Source organism: Capsicum annuum, chromosome 6 (assembly GCF_002878395.1).
Source record: "Capsicum annuum cultivar UCD-10X-F1 chromosome 6, UCD10Xv1.1, whole genome shotgun sequence".
In the NCBI taxonomy this organism is placed as follows: Eukaryota; Viridiplantae; Streptophyta; class Magnoliopsida; order Solanales; family Solanaceae; genus Capsicum; species Capsicum annuum.
The window spans coordinates 20,776,730-20,793,630 of record NC_061116.1 but is presented as its reverse complement, the minus strand read 5'-3'; positions in this window follow the sequence as shown (position 1 = coordinate 20,793,630).

Sequence of the window (16,901 nt, the reverse complement as noted above, 5' to 3'; positions counted from 1 at the left end):
TTACTTGGTGTTAAAGGTTAAAGATGTCTATTAAGAAAAATTGCATGTTTTGTCACAAACTTCATGACCACCATATGTTTGTTGAAATACTGAAAATAGTGATCTTTAAAAAAATTTACAAATGTTTTGAAGAATAAATCTCCTTGGATTGTTTGAAGTATAGTGGTCCAAACTTTATGTTTTGAAGGAAGAGATTGTAACATGATATTTTATGGCTCAGAAATATGACTTGCAAGTCTTGGTATGACGATACCAATACAAATAATGCCATTGTAATACAGAACAAAATATAATGAATATTTCCGTTCAGATTTTCAGATTTTGAACTCAGAATGATGAATGTTTAGAAAAGGCTAAAATTGGGATTAAAGAGAGTTAGGTGGTTACCCGAAAAAGGCACGAGTTCAAAAAACTCATTGCCCAAAACCGTGTTTTGCCGATACGGGTTATTATGTTCCCAAAGAGGAATTATACGCTTGCCTAGTGCCCTGTGGCGTATCAGAACAGAAACTCCAACCCTTGAGGCAAACTTGGGTTGGGGGCTTGGCTACCGAGTTAAGGGCGGATTCCATATAGCCCGTGGACTATTAGAATTGTAGGGTGTACCACCTAGCTCAGAAGTAATTAAAGAATGGTATTGCTTCTACAGAATCTTTTAATGATCCTTTGAATTTGCCCATGTATTTTAAACTATAACATGCATGATGTTTCATGACTTGCTCTCATCTATTATATATATATAAATACATTATTTTGGATTGCTCTGCGTACCAGTACGATTGTATTGACCCCCTATATTTCAGAGTCTGAAACTCAGTTCAGGGGTCCCGCTAAACCGTAGAAGTGTCAGACAACAGTGTGCAGTTGGTGAGTCTTCTTTCTTTCGGAAGACCTGTTCTAGAGAATTGTTATTACATTTTGTTTTGGGTCCGACTGGGGCCTTGTCCCAGTTTTGTTTCAGACTTATGATGGATTTTGTAATGTTAGAGATTTCGCAGACAGGTGTCATATGTCTAGAATATTCAGAACTTCTTTTCAATTTGTCCAAGTTTATGAGTTTAACCATGGTACTGTCTTGTATTGTTTTCCGAAAATTTTCTTATACTATATGATTATTGTGCATGATTACATGATTTAGAAGAGCACCCGGGCCTTCATGGTTCGGGATGCTCATTACGGTTAGGGCCCCGGCTCGGGTCGTGACAAGGTTCTTCTTCGCGAATGGGATGAGTACACCCAAACGCGAAGAAGGATCGCTTTTTTTGACTGGTTAGTGTGAAAATTTGTTCCTCGCGAATATGGTTGAGGAAGAAAATGTTTTTTGCATTTTCCAAGAAGAGGTTTCTTGCATTCCTCTCTATGTCAAATTCTCAAATTCTTTTCATTCATCAATCTCTGCTATTTGCTTTGGAACTGGAGACTCTTTCTCTTTTCTGTCTTACTGTTAGTTGTTGCCAAAATTCATTCACTGGTAAGCATTAGGTGTTTTTCCATTTTTTATTTGTGTTTATGGCTCTGTGTCTGTAATCTGTACATGAGTCTCGTTCAGATTATTTTTTTTGGGCTATTGTTTATCTATATTTATTTCAACAACCCTTTTTTACACAGCAAAAGAAACACTATTTATTCACCATTCACTTATATTTTTGCTCGCTTTATGTTGATGTATGTAGTTGTTTTTGCCAGGCCAAAAATGGTATTTCTGTTACTCAGCATTTATTAACTTCATGTATCTAAGTAATAGAGGTGGATGCAGCCTAATAGCATACGCAGAGTATAATTATGTGTAAAATTCACTAAAATAGCAACAATTAGTTGCTCTGAACCCATAGCTTTAAAAAATATAGTAGTTTCAAGTTAATTGATTAGTTTTTGCAATATTCAAGTCTATTAAATAGCATATACAAGTTTCATTGTCTAGGTTGTTTCATTAATGCTTTCAGCATTCACTATACATCGATTTTGCTACTGTAATGTTTCTTCAACCATAAGAATTTAGGAAACCGACTCCTACATTACTTTTTCCCATCTCATCAGCAGCACTGATTCCAAACTAAGCAATTATATATGGCCTCATCTAGTAATTCCGAAAACACTGAATCAATCATGCAAAGGGTTGCCAACAACGTGAGTTTCCCTAATTTATCTACCAACATAAGTGAGTTTTATATTTCGAAAATTCATTTTGTTTTCATTTGCAAATGAAATTGATTGGGCAAAATGTTCTAGGAATTACTTTATAAAGACAAACTAATTCATTCTGTAATAGTAATGTCGTAGAATATCATCTAAGGGTTTTTAACAAGTAGATAAGGTTCCTATATGAGTACCGATCAATTATATTTCGTCAGTTTATAAATATATGACTAAGACAATCGTTATCTTGTTTTTCAGTTTTAAGTGTCGATGTCTTACTTTGAAAAAGACTATCACTTGCTTATTCAAGAAGTACTGTTTAATTTCAATATTTTACCTGATGATATCTTGATAAATTTTACACATCTTTAATCTTTAAGAACACAAGATTCAAAAGTCTTCTAAATTTCCATCCAGTTTGAATGTATCACCAAAGTTACTTTCTTTCCATCCAATGTGTCAGCTATCTATATTTTATCATATGATAATATGATTATATTTCTTTATTTGGATATATGAAGAACAAAAGCGGACGTGAACAAGAAAGGCAAGAGAGGAGGCCTTCATCCAATCCCAATAGACTTGAGAATGCTATTGCTCTACGTCCTTCCACAAATACCACTTCCCCTGCAAATGGAACTAGGGTAGGTTTGATTAGAGATGGCTCTGACATTAGTTTTAATGCGAGAGGCCCTTTTAATACTCTTACCCAAAATACTAGACTACAATGAGTGCCTTCTCGCCCCTTGTTCACTTGCAATGATGTTGTTACAACCCCTCAAGGCATCCGGCAGGTGATGGTGAAGAGGTCTCATGATGCACTCGGTGAAAGTTCACATCCACCATCTGCTGGAGGAGGTACTACTCACAAGCGAACAGTTGGAATGACTTTTAGTCCGCTTGGGCGAGTGATTGTCTCATATCCAAATTCAGCATTCCCTAGTAAGAAAAAGTATGTGTATATTGATTTTTAATTTATTGCGTTGACGCTACTAATTAACTGAGCTTTTAAAATATGTACACAGTATTTGACGCAGCGCAATTAACTGTTTATATTCCCATGGATCTACCTCAGCCATGTCCTTCTGTAGCGTCTACAAAGGATAGATTTAATGACAGTATTCAACCACTGCAGGGTCAGCCAGAGGTGGTTTTCAAGGACAATGCAAAAGAGCAGGAAGCTCAAGGAGTAGAGGAGCCTGCTGCGGTTGCAGCAAAACCACTTTCAGATATATATGGAGGAGCTACTACTCACAAGAGGCCATGTTGAACGACTTATTGTCCGTTTGGGCGTATAATTTGCTCCTATCCAAATCCAGAATTCCCCAGTTAAAAGGATATATATATATATATATATCAAAACTCTTTCTATTTACTGCATTTAAAATACTTGTTAACTGAGCTTTTATATATACAGTATTTGACCCAACGCGATTGACTGTGGATCTGCCCATGGATCCACCTCGGCCATATTCTTCTCCAGTGTCTAACAAAGATGGATCTGAAAATCTTCACCGGGAGGTTGTTGAGGACAATGCGGAAGAACTGGCAGCACAAGGAGTAGAGGCTGCTGCAAAACCACGTCCAGATATGCAGCCATGTGGAACAACTTATAGTCCATTTGGGCAAATGATTTGCTCCTATCCAAATCCAGAATCACCTTGTAAGAAAGAATAATATATATATATATATATATATGTATATATATATATGTATATGTATGTATGTATATATGTATGTATGTGTATATATATATATGTATATATATGTATGTATGTGTATATATATATATGTATATATATGTATGTATGTGTATATATATATATGTATGTGTATATATATATATGTATGTATATATACATACTAGTAGATGTACCAGCGCGATGCGCGGATCACTTCAAAGAAAGAAAAGCCACCAACACCTTTATCATGTACCATCAACATAACTGTTTTATTTCATATGGCGTTATTAATAGGGCTGATTTATACCCCATACAATTTATTGAAATATAATCTCATAATTTCAAGCCCCTTAATTTAATCTATATTCAAATACCATAAGTACTGTGTCTTGTCTCAAATATAATAAATGCAAAACTATCTTGTAGATATCGTCTTTCAAATCATATCTCAACTTTTTTAATCTATAAAAAAGATTAATTGATGAAAGACATAAAATTTCAATACATCTTCTTATAGACCGTGGTCTAAAACTGTTGCGTGACAAATAAAAAAAACTCATTTATTGACAATAAAAGTTTAATCAAAACAAAGGTCATAGTAGTAATGACGATACTACTGAAGCCAACTATAAAAAAGTAACACACAATAACTAATAATTAATGAAATTAAAATGAAAAGGAAAATAGTAAACAAATATGCAAATCATATAAACTATATAGATGTTAGATGTAACACTGTAAGCATTACCACTATGATAAGTGAGCTCTTAATCTTAGTCATTATGGTAGAACAACTATAACATTCTTGGTTCATTTTCTAAATAATTGTGTTTAGTAAAACAACTCTTAAATGTCACTCGATGAATAGATGCAGTTTTATAATTTGAGAAACTATCTAAAACATACAATGGCTTTTGCAAAGGGTTCTCTACACAATTGGTGTTATTATTCGTTTGTGATAGGATGTTTTTATGATAGGGATATACGAATTCCTTAAGAAGATTATTCACAGAATTCATCTTGTGATTAATAAAACGTATCTTAATTTCAGTAACTTAGGAACCAAGAAACAATGTTCTCGATCTTTTAAAGTCTATATATATGTCTACCGATCTAACACAAATAAGCATCTTCAATGATGGTAATTCCACCAATCTCTCATCTCTCAAACATTTAAAGAATTCTATGATTACTGCTCTGTGAGAACCTCTATATAGAGTAGTGTTCCCATAAAATTATTGCAGCCTAGTAAGTGCACATGTATCCACTTTCAACAAAATTAAAATTAGATCGTTAAAATAGTTTAGGTCGAAAAGCTTAAAAGTGTCATATTCTTAGCTCAAAAAAAGATGAATATGAACTAAGAAGAATTCTAAGCAATTACCAAGCTCAAAAGTACAACCAACTACATTTAATAATCATGACACCATGCTTAATCCAAGCTTATGTTTTAATGTTATTATTAGTCACAGTAACATATATGTCTAATATAGATGAAGTATGTAGTGTTTGAGGTTCAAGATCAACATCACAAAATATTCAAATGAAGCAAAAAAACTAACGTTAAAATTGGATTGAACATAGTTAATCCTCGTCTCACACTTATTTCTCTCAGGCTTTTCCTCATCTTTTCACATACTGTATCAGATAAGATTGATTTTACAAAAAAAAATGCAATGTAATTTACATGCATTCTAAAGTAGATAAAAATTTACTACTTACCAGATATTTATAAGATTAGGAAAAGAAAACTCTATAAATTGAGATGCAGCTTGTGGATTTATAGTGTAGGTGATGATCACAACGACGTTTACATAACATAACCCATCTTTCACATCTACCAGTAGTATTTGTTGGTAGTGAGTCTTGTAAAAATGCAATGTGAAGTAATATATATTGAATCCTGTACATCTTCTGACAGTCCTTTTTTGATGAAAAAGCAGATGTAATGAAAAATTGTAAACGTAAACTTTATAATTTAGCAAGTGATCTTTAAGAGATTTTTCTTATATATCTACAAGCTGTAATCTATATCTATAATCTATAATATATTAAAAGTGTGAAACCCTTAGAAAAGTAATTTAAACTTTTTAACCTTCATTAACAGTCTCCGCAATAGACAAAATTGTCTTTTTCACCTTTTTTTTTTATTTTCAATTTATTATTTATCAAACTAAGGACTCCTAAAAATATATGTATAGATTTTAAGCACTTCTAAAATATATGGAATAGAAATTAAGGATTTTTGATATATATGGCAAAAAATAATCATGTTGATACATATGAACCCTAATTAAATGAACATACTAAGTTTTCTAAATTACGTAATATTTTTTCTTTAAGTAGGAGTCAATTTTTCTTTATCTTTCAAATTTTTTCGTTTTTGGCTTATTTTAGGTGTAGAAAATATTTAATATTGACTTTTTTATTTCCTTTTTTGGTTTAGAGTCTTCTATATATATAAAAATAATTATTATTGCATAATTTCATTCATGAACTTTATCGTCAAAGATATTTTTCTTTCTTTATGAATTTTTCATTAATGGTAAATGTTAATGTTTGTCTTATTACTTTCTCTTATGTTTTTCACCATGAATATATTATTCATATGTTTTATCAAAATTACAGGTTCTTGAATTGAGTGTGTAGCGGTATGTTTTTCTAAAATGTTAGACTTATTTCTCACGAAAAATTGATTGGTCATTCTGACTTCATAATAATTAATAATAAAATTGACTTACTTATAATTTTGGATGAATTATTTGGATCATTGTAACGAAAAATTGATAGGTCATTATGAATTCATAATAATTTATAATCTTATTAATTTAAGATTTTCTTTATCTATGCTTTAAGGTTAAAAATTATGTGTACTATGTTCTGAGGATTATTTGTTGGACTAGGCTTTCAAAAGATTTATTTTTTATTTATTAGTTTTTTGGTGTTTGCTTAGGTATAAGGAGGCTATCAACAATTTTGAGAATTGCTCGTTGTGATTTGAGGTAAACTTGATAAACTTTTCTTATTTTAATGTAAATCTATATGTATACCTTCTCTTTATTTATTTATTTATTTGCATTATAAAATTTAAAATGTTCAGTGTCTGCATTAAAACTCGAATTACTTTATATAAAATAGATTTCCTTTGGTTACTTTTTTATAGGTGGTGAATACTTTATGTAATTCTTCTATAGCTGTTAGTTCAATTACAAGGGGTGCGGATAAATCAAATAACTTAAATAGATCTATTATAGGTCTAATGGATCTATTTTTAGTTGTGCGTGAATATTTCTTAACCTTTCTAAACATTTTTATTTTTAGTGTATTTATTTTAATTTTATTAATGTTCATATTTTGGGAGGTGACTAGATGGTATTTGATTAAGTGCTTTACTGTAATATTTTTTAGTTTTTTCTCTTAGTCTTTGTAATTCTTGTATATTATTTTGGAGGTATTCTAAATATTCTATATCTTTTGTTCTAAAATATTCAATTAAATTCTCTTTCATAAGTATTTCTGTTAATCTTATTTCTTCCATATCTTGTCTCCAATATTTTAAATACTCCTAGTCTATCATTTTATCCTAAAGTAGTTGTGATACTGCAAATTTCTTTGTAATAATTTATTCTCATTGTACTCTATCTACTATTAAATTCTAGGTTATCTATTTCATTAATTATCCTGTCTTTTTCGTCTATGAATAATTCCATATCTAAATCATATTCTAAACTGTCTTTTAATTCTAGTTGTTTTAAGGTTTTATTTATCCAAATTAATCTTTCTTTTAATTGTTCTCTTCCTTTTCTAAGCTGGTTTCTATAATTAATTTGTTCGTATAGCCAACTTTGTTTTTCTCTAACTCTATTAATATATTCTAGCATTTTTAATCTGTATAATATCCATCTGAATAATAACTGTCTGAATTATTTCTACCATAGAAATCTATATTTTCTAATTCATCTTTTATCCAATTAGTACTTAGTAAGTCATCTTCATAACCAAATATTTTTTTCATATTATTTTCTTTATGTATTCTAATTCTAAGTCTTTTATGATATATAAAACTAGTATCTTAGTTTCATCATATATATATCTTGTCATATTATCCATATTATGCTTAGGTTTCAACGAATAACTTGGATAACTTGGAATTAGATTCTAGTAATTAATTGCTTTATCATAGTATTTATTAGTTGTTTGTTTTAATCTTAATAATTCCTCTATATTTTCATTAAGGAATTCTATATATTTTACATCTTTAGTTCTCATATATTCTTCTAAATTTGTTTTCGTTAGTTTTTCAATTAATTGTATATTTTTCATATCCATTTTCCAATATTCTAAATATACATAATTTATCATTGTTGATGTGTAGGTTTGGTATGTAAGTATTTGTAAGAATAGTTAGGTAGGTGAGGTATGTAATTTATTCTATTCACAAAATATTTATCAAATATTTTTTCCAATATGATTTTTCTTATATCTACAATTTCTATATTCTTAACTACATACAAAACAAGTATTTTAAATTTATCTATCATTTTGTCAGATAAATAAGTATTCATTTTTCATATGATGCTTTTTTCAAAATATTTCCTTCAATCATACACATAACAAAATATGATCATTTGAGATTACTATATACTAGATTATTCTTCTATTGTTATTATTTTATCCCATATCTGTATTCTTACATTTTTAGCTTTATATGTAATTAAACTTCCTTCATTATTAAATCCTTTGACTACTATTGGTGTTTTTAATTTATCCCATTTATTTTCTGGTAAACAGTTGTATCTACATAAGTTTGCTTCTGCTCCTGTATCTATCATAGATGTATAATACCTATTATAATATCCTTCTACTATTATTTTTACAAGTACATATATTTTCATATCATGTTAAAGTTCTTTTCATGAATAATCTTTCTTTATTATATGTTATAGATAATTGTATATGTTCTATATTGTATGGTTTTACTTGTTCTAACCATTTTATTCCTAATATTATGTCTGCTATTTGCATTTCTTCCTTTATTTCAAATTCTATTTTTATTTTTCTGACTCCTATTATTATTTCTTTTTCTGCCGTATCTTTAATGTTTATTAGACTCCTTGGTAGATCTGAGCATATATTATTGTTATATTTTATTTCTTCACTTTTTACTAGATATTTTGCTATATAATTTTCTTCTTGTCCTGTGTTTAAGAGTATTAAATATTCCTTTTTATTTATTGTTCCTATTATATAATATTGATTTAAATTAACTGTTGAACTTTTTCATAACTTGTTCTTTTTGATGAGCTTGATGATTCTAGTTTTTCATGAGCTATTCTTTTTGTTATGCTTATTCTATCATTTATTATTTTTAAATCTTCTTCTATATCTATGTCTTTGTAACTATAATCATTATTATCAATTGTTTTAACAAATTGTTCAAAAGGACTTTCTATTTGTATTTTATTAATTTTATTTTTTTCTATTATTTTATATTTTGTTGTTAATACATATAGATTTTTACATTTTGTTGTAAATATTTTACTTCTTGGGGTTAGTTTTATTCCTGATATTTTTTAATATAATACTAATGATTTATCTATATTTTTATCTGATATTGCTACTGAATAATTCACACTTATTATACATTTAAATTTTTTGTATATTGAATTTCCATTTATGGCTGTTATTATACTTTTTTCTATAGGTTTTATAATTATATCATCTGTTAAATATAATTCTATTGGTGTATCTATTCCTTCTCTAAAACATGCTTTTATTAATATCTCTGTACCTCTAAGGTGTACATATTTTATTGGGTCTTTACTTTTTATATTGTTTATTTCTTTATTAATTATTCTTTTTGTTACTAGTGGTATGCTAGCTCTTCCTTTTGCATATCTACAGTCTATTACATGTTCTTTTTGGCTTACTACGTAGTATTCTTCCCTTTTTCTACTAAATATATTTTTAATTGTTGGTATTTTAAATATTTTTTCTACACTTAATTCTAACTCTTTTTCTTTTATTTTTTCAAATATATTACTGTCAAATATTATTTTTTGATTTGTTCCTTCTTCATTTAAATATTTTTCCTTTGTTATTATTTTTATATTTTCTTCAGTTATTTGGTTCATTTTTATATCTTCTTCAGTCATTTGATTCATCTAATTCACTATCTATTTCATTATCTGTTTCATTCTCTGAAATTTCATATATACTATCTTCACTTTATAATTCATAATCTATATAATCTATTTGCATATATTCTGTATTTTCTATTTTTATTTCTGATATTTATTTCTTTTTCGAGTTTTTTGGTAATTTACAATATCTCGCTAAATGTCCTAGTTTTCTACAATTATAACAAGTACATTCTTTTATAGATTTCTTTTTCCTATATGGTCTTTGATGTTTATAATTTTTTGTATAATATCTTTTTCTTGGTTTCTTATACTTATATTTTGATTTTTTGTATTTCTTATATTTCTTATGCCTTTTTCTTTTCTTATAATATCTTTCTTCGCATCCAAATTGAGGTGCTATTTTATCTTTGCAACATGCTAAATTTCTTATTAATATTTTTTCAATTTTTATTTCTTCTCTATATTTTTCACATAGATTTCTATACCATTGTTGTAAAAATTTTATTCTTGCTCCAAGGGTATCTACTATTTTTCCTTCATCCTAACTCTTTATTATTTTTGAACTAAATGGTTCAGGTAATTTACTAAAATATAATCTTCTTATTTCTTTACTTTCTTCTATGTTATATGTTCCTTTATAATAACATTCTTTAAATGCGCACATATACTCATCTATATGGCACATATTACATATTGCTAGTTTTAACATTAAATTTCTATTTATATTTTTTTCTTTATTTTGCTCTTCTTCTTCTATTGTTACACTACGAAATTCATCTCTTATAGCTATTTCATATTTTTTCAATATTTCTGTTGGTAGTATTTTAGTAGTTGTTGATGTTCCTTTTGTTTTGTTATCAGATCTTAATACTTTTTTACTTGTTTTGGCTAGGTTTAAAAACCATAATTTTACTGTTCCTATTAATATTTTTTCTATATATTCTGGTGTGTTTGTTGCATCTATTTTATTATCTAATAATTGTTTTAACATGTATCATACCCATAGTTGTATTATTTTATTTGTGTCTATTACACAGTCTAAATCTAAAAAGTTGTAATTAATTATTTGTTTGAATTTCCATTTATTATATTCATGCTTTGGATTATATCTTTTAAACTTACTTTTGTAATTATATGTTGGTTTTCTTATTTCTGATGTACTAGGTATTATATTTTTATCTAGTGTATTTACTTCTGTATTTATTAGTTCTAGATTTTCTTTACTAATTACTTCTTGTCTTTTATTAATTTCTAGTTTTCCTACGTTTTCTAGAATTTCTGTATATGTTTCACTATCTTCCGAATCATAATTATCTGTTTCTTCAGCATCTATTGCATTTATTTCTAATTCACTGGTTTCTGCTTCTTTATTTTTTATTTCTAATTTTTTTAAAATTGATTTATCTCGTTTAATAATTTTTTTTCTTTATCTTTTTCTTCTTTTTCTTTTTGTCTCTTTTTATATTAATCTTATAGCATTTATAGTTCTTTTTCTAATTCAGCAATCCTACTATTTTTAATTTCGTCTATTTTTCGTATTTCTTCTGTGGTTTGTTGTTTTATTTATCTATTTCCTTTTTTCTGTCTATCTCTTCGTTTTCTCTTTCTATTCTTACCATGGCTGCCAACTTATCTTCTAATTTTAATTCTTCTTTTTCTAACATTAAATATAAATGTTCACCTATTTTCTTATATCTTCTTCCTAAATTAGAGAATACTATTTTTATTTTTAATCCTTTGTGATTTTCATATATTTTTTCGTCTATTATGAATTCTTCTATGTTCATTTTATTTAAATGTATATAGGTTATGCTGGTATATATATTCTAGACTATCTATTGTTGATTCTAAATTTGATATTTTTTTCTTTTTGTGCATTTATTGAATTTTTACTAACACCTATAGTTATGTTATGCTGTAGTCTTTTTATCCTTATTTTTAATTCTTTACGTTTTTCAGATATTGTTTGTTTTAATTCTTTATATTTTTGTAATTTTTGTACGTTATTCATCTAAACAATATTTATAATATTTTGGTGGATATCTAAATCTAATTTTATCATAATTAATAAATAGATCAAATAAATCTAATTATATACTACTTCCGGTAACTTTAAACAACATAGGCTATGATACCAATTACAGGGGGGTGCGGATAAATCAGATAACTTAAATAGATCCATTAGTAAATTAATATTATAGTTTTTAAAATAGATAACTATATTTAAATTACTTTGATACAAATATTATTTAATTAAGAAACTCCTATTTATTTTTTTATTTTTATAATTTTTTATCTCAATAATCCCTTTCAGATTTTGGTCTTTATAAGACAAAATTTAATACTTAATAATCTATCTAATAAGATTATACAAAGAGAGATATTAAAACATTAAACCTCTTTCAAAATATAAATTTTTTATTTTAACCAAAAATATCATAAAATAAATGTGTGGTAACTGATATACCAAATTTTTTTGCCAGTTTTAATAACGTATATTCACTTCAAATTTTGAAAATTGACAAGTTACCAACTTCAAAAATAACTCTCTTTTCCACTTTAATGTTCTCCACAAAAAAGATGTCTCTATTGTAACCAATGAATGCTCCATACTACCCACATCTCTGTTCGGCTTTTGATACTTCAAGATTCAACCCGATCAAGTTCTTAGTAGAAAGTGGTTTTGTAATACCTCGTAAAATTCGTGCATGGATTAGCCTTTTCTAGAGTGTCCTTAGACTTATTATAAACTTGAAAATTTTTACTTGAAAAATTTTGGAAGTGTAATGAGGACTTAGAGTCATTTTAGCTGGCAATCTTCGGGATACAACTTTTCAACCTTCTCAACATCCGTTTTTAGATTTTCAAGTTGCGTTATGATAGGGAAAGATCATAGTACATCTCGGATAAGTTTTGGAATTTTTCGGAATGCATAAGGCTGCATTTGGATTTCAAAACAGTAGCAAAACGCATAGCCTATTGCCCAGTTTTCAGCATTTCAGGATCAACTTCAAATGACCATAACTCCCCGTATATAATGAACTGTGTGAGCTGTAATATATCAAATGAAATATCTTTGAGTCCTCTTTCAAATGCAATTGGTTTCATCCAATTTGAGTATATGAGTAAAAATTTATAATCGATTTACTCCAGCCCATCAAACTGTCAATTGAGGGACAGATTTGACCTTAATTGTTCCTTAGGGGTATTTTGGTCATCCTCCACCCCTATAAATACCACCAACATGGGATTTAATTCCCCAAACACCATAATACACATACTTTCCCGAAAATTGCTCAAGAACTCTCCTTAGGGTTTCAAAATAAAAACCCAAATAGTTCAAGATTCGACTGTAGGTTTTCGAAGATAATTACATATTTGGAATCACCAATCCGCAAGCTTCAAGAAACATCTAGTATCTTCAGAAATAGAGGTACGTGAGGTTATCCAAAAATGGGTGTAGTCTTTATGAATATGCATGCTTTTAAATGGGAGTTTTCAATCAAATGCTAATATCTTGCTTTCAATATGATTTCTAAGTCATTTTCTTTATGTTATGGGAATTGTTTGCCTATATACTTCAATGGTTGAAACCATGCATATGTGATTTGAGATTTTCCATGGAAGTTAATAAATATGAATGATAAATTATTTTCAAATTCCCATGATAAAGTTTTGATACTCCATAATATATTGTGATCAACAAAAGACATCATGAATTTGAAATAAATATTGTTCACCAGTTGTAAATGATGAAGCACCTTGGTTTTTACATGATTATGCATATGTGGATGTGATATTGATGACTTGCATGTTGGGTATGAGATACCCTACAGAATACGATACGTGATTGAATTAAATGAAATTTGAATGCATTGATTTTACATGAGAAAGGTGGATGCCCGAAGAAGGCGTTTGAGACACAAGAGCTCATCGCTGGAATAACGTATTTGCTGACACGGAATATTGGTACCAGGCTAAGCGATCTGTGTACTTGATTTCATGTCATTCCCAAGTTGGGACTATAGGTAGGAGCCCAAGCCAAGTGATCTTGGGCACTACCATTGGGTCGAGACACCATGCTGTGTGGTCTTGAGTGTCTTTCCCACTTATACTCTAATCTCGATGGCAACCAGGGTTTGACAGTTGGTGTAAATTATGTATGGTATTCCACCTAGTTCAGTTGCATTTCATTATTGTTGAGAAAAACTATTGCATTACATCCATGTGCTTTCAAATGATTTGATACAAAATTGCTTTATAATGGCTCTCAACTATACTTTGTAAAAATATTATGTTTTGTTTGATACCTCTGCGTGCCAGTATTTTTGTGCTGACCCTCTCCCTTCTCCAACCTCTCAGGTTCAGAGCCCAGTCTAGGGGTCAAGAGAATCAGTAGAACTTTCAAACAGAGCTGTAGAGACAAGTGGTGAGCCTTCTATGTTTCGGAAGGTCTTATGTCCTGCAGTCCTTTTATCTTACATTTAGTTTTTGGGCCTACTGGGGGCCTTGTTCCAGTTTTCAGATAGACATTATTTCAGTCATTTGTTAGAGATTTTCGCAGATAGTTGTTCAGAGGATAATTGATATTGAGGGAACCTTATCTCCCCGTTATTGTTTCTTTTCATATTTATGACCATGTTTTTGAATTATTGTGTTTTTCCGTATTTCTTTGATCATATGAATTAGGTGCATGATTACCAGACAGATAGGGGTGTTTCAGGCCTCAATGGTTCGAACTGCTCGTCACAGCCAGACCTTGGTTCGGGTCGTGACAAACTTGGTATCAAAGCATGGTTCATGGTCTCAGGGTATCTGCGAAATCGCATCGAGTAGAGTCTTGTTTATGGGTGTGTAGCGCGCCATACTTATAAGTAGGAGGCTACTAGGCATTTAGGAATGTCTCTCTTTCTTCATATTCTAGTCCGTGCAATAGAGTCAGAATGTTCCTCTTTCATGCTCTAATTCATGCTATGGTGTTACCCATATGAAAGTAAAGTCATCCCAAATTCTTTCCTTACCCTGATGTTCTCAGACATGTCCCATTATTAGGCTGATTCAAGTGCAAAAAGTTTAAAATATACATGATATAGTCCTTTCCGATTGAGTCTGTTAGTGCATCAATATATGTTGATTCTGATGTAAATATTGATCCTGGTGGAATCGTGCATTCCAGCTTAAGGTATTAAGTGTATCTTATCCCTCTCAAAATCTTGTTACAGATGTGGACAATGTATAGCAGAATGTTGGAACTATATTTCTACCCGAATAGTAGCATAAGTTAAAGTGTTGTTGTCATGACCTATTGGTAGTGATATTGGACCAAGAAGTTGGAGATATAAAGTCACAAAGTTAGAAGTTAGAGTGAGGGTGATTTTGTGTACATGAATATTTCTGTTGAATAACCGATGTTTGAGGATGATTTACCCCTTTATAGTGATATACCAATGTGGTAGCTAGCAACGTGTGTGGATGGTATGGAAGTCCATGGAGGAAGTGTTTTACTCAGATTTTTATTTATACAGAATAATATGTATATTCTTAGACCATTAAATATTATGTGTCAATTTTCTATCCCTTGTAATATGTAATCTTGTTATCATGATGTTTTTGAAAAAAAATTAACAAAATTGAAAGTCTAGTGAAGTCGTGTGGGGCTCTTTCGATTCACTAGCATAGTTGCCTTGTCATCCATCTCATTTTCTTGTTCAAAATACAAAACCAAAGTCTAGTGAAGCCGTGTGAGGCCTATTTCGATTCACTAGCAACTTGTTGTTCTTTCATTGGTTTAATATATGTATGGCTGAATCTTTTTGCATGAGATTGAGTTGGTAAAGAGGTAATTCGTCCTTGTGAGTTAGTTTAGTACAAGGTAGAGAAGGAGTTGTTAGTTAGGGTGATTTGTTGGTTGCTTGAATGTGAAAATGACTATATTAGCGAGTAAGTTATGATTATAGACTCATGGTTGTTTGAGGAATTTGAAGGCAGTCTAAATGTATGATTGAGTGAGTAATTATGAGGTGAGAAATCCGTATAAGTAGAAACGATTGTATAGGGTTATAATATAAGATTAAGGTTGATCATGTATATTATGTGACCTTACCCCTTGACCTTCTTTTGTTGGTAGTTGTAAACCAGTATTACTTATGAGAAGGTATGTAGCAGATTTTGAAGTATTTGGGATAGAATGTTCCAATTTGATGGATTAGTATATTATGTTGCCTTCGTCATTGGTGGTAGATGATTGATGATAGACCATTGGATTGAATCTAATGTAGGATGTGGATGTAAGAATAGTGGCATGAGATTAATGATGTATGTTTGTGGGAATAAATATTAGTAGGCTTGATATGTTGAAATAGTACGTGCTAATGAGTTATGATAAGGAAGACCGTAAGGTCAAGGTCGATTATTGTTGGTATGAAGTTCTACTGTACTAGTGTTTCTTGATGTTTATTTCATGGTTTCCAAGTGAGAATCATGCGTAAGGTTGGGTTGTAAAATCATGTTTAGCACTAGACATTAAGTTTGAACAGTTGAAGTTCATAAAGGTGGATGTGATGATTTCTTGATCAATGATGTTAGTTATATGAAAGTGATCTAATAGGCTTGAACGGTGTATGAAATGGCTTAAGTTTAAATTGATTCGTAATGAAGTATAATGTTGTAGGTATGGTGTAGAAGTATGTCAAGGTGATATGAGGTTGCGGCATATTTTTCTAAGACTATTACATAATTTGTGTGGCTAGTGGTACCATTGAATTGTTAAGTGGAGAAAGACTAGTTAGATGGTATATGGTGATCTAAATAGCCATGTTAAGTGTTAGAATCTAAGTTTGAGTTTTGAAGGTTGAACCGATAGAAATAAGTGTGTAAGCATTATACTATGACTATTGGTGGCTATGGAAAGATAGAGTGTATCCCAGAAGGTAGTCATTCG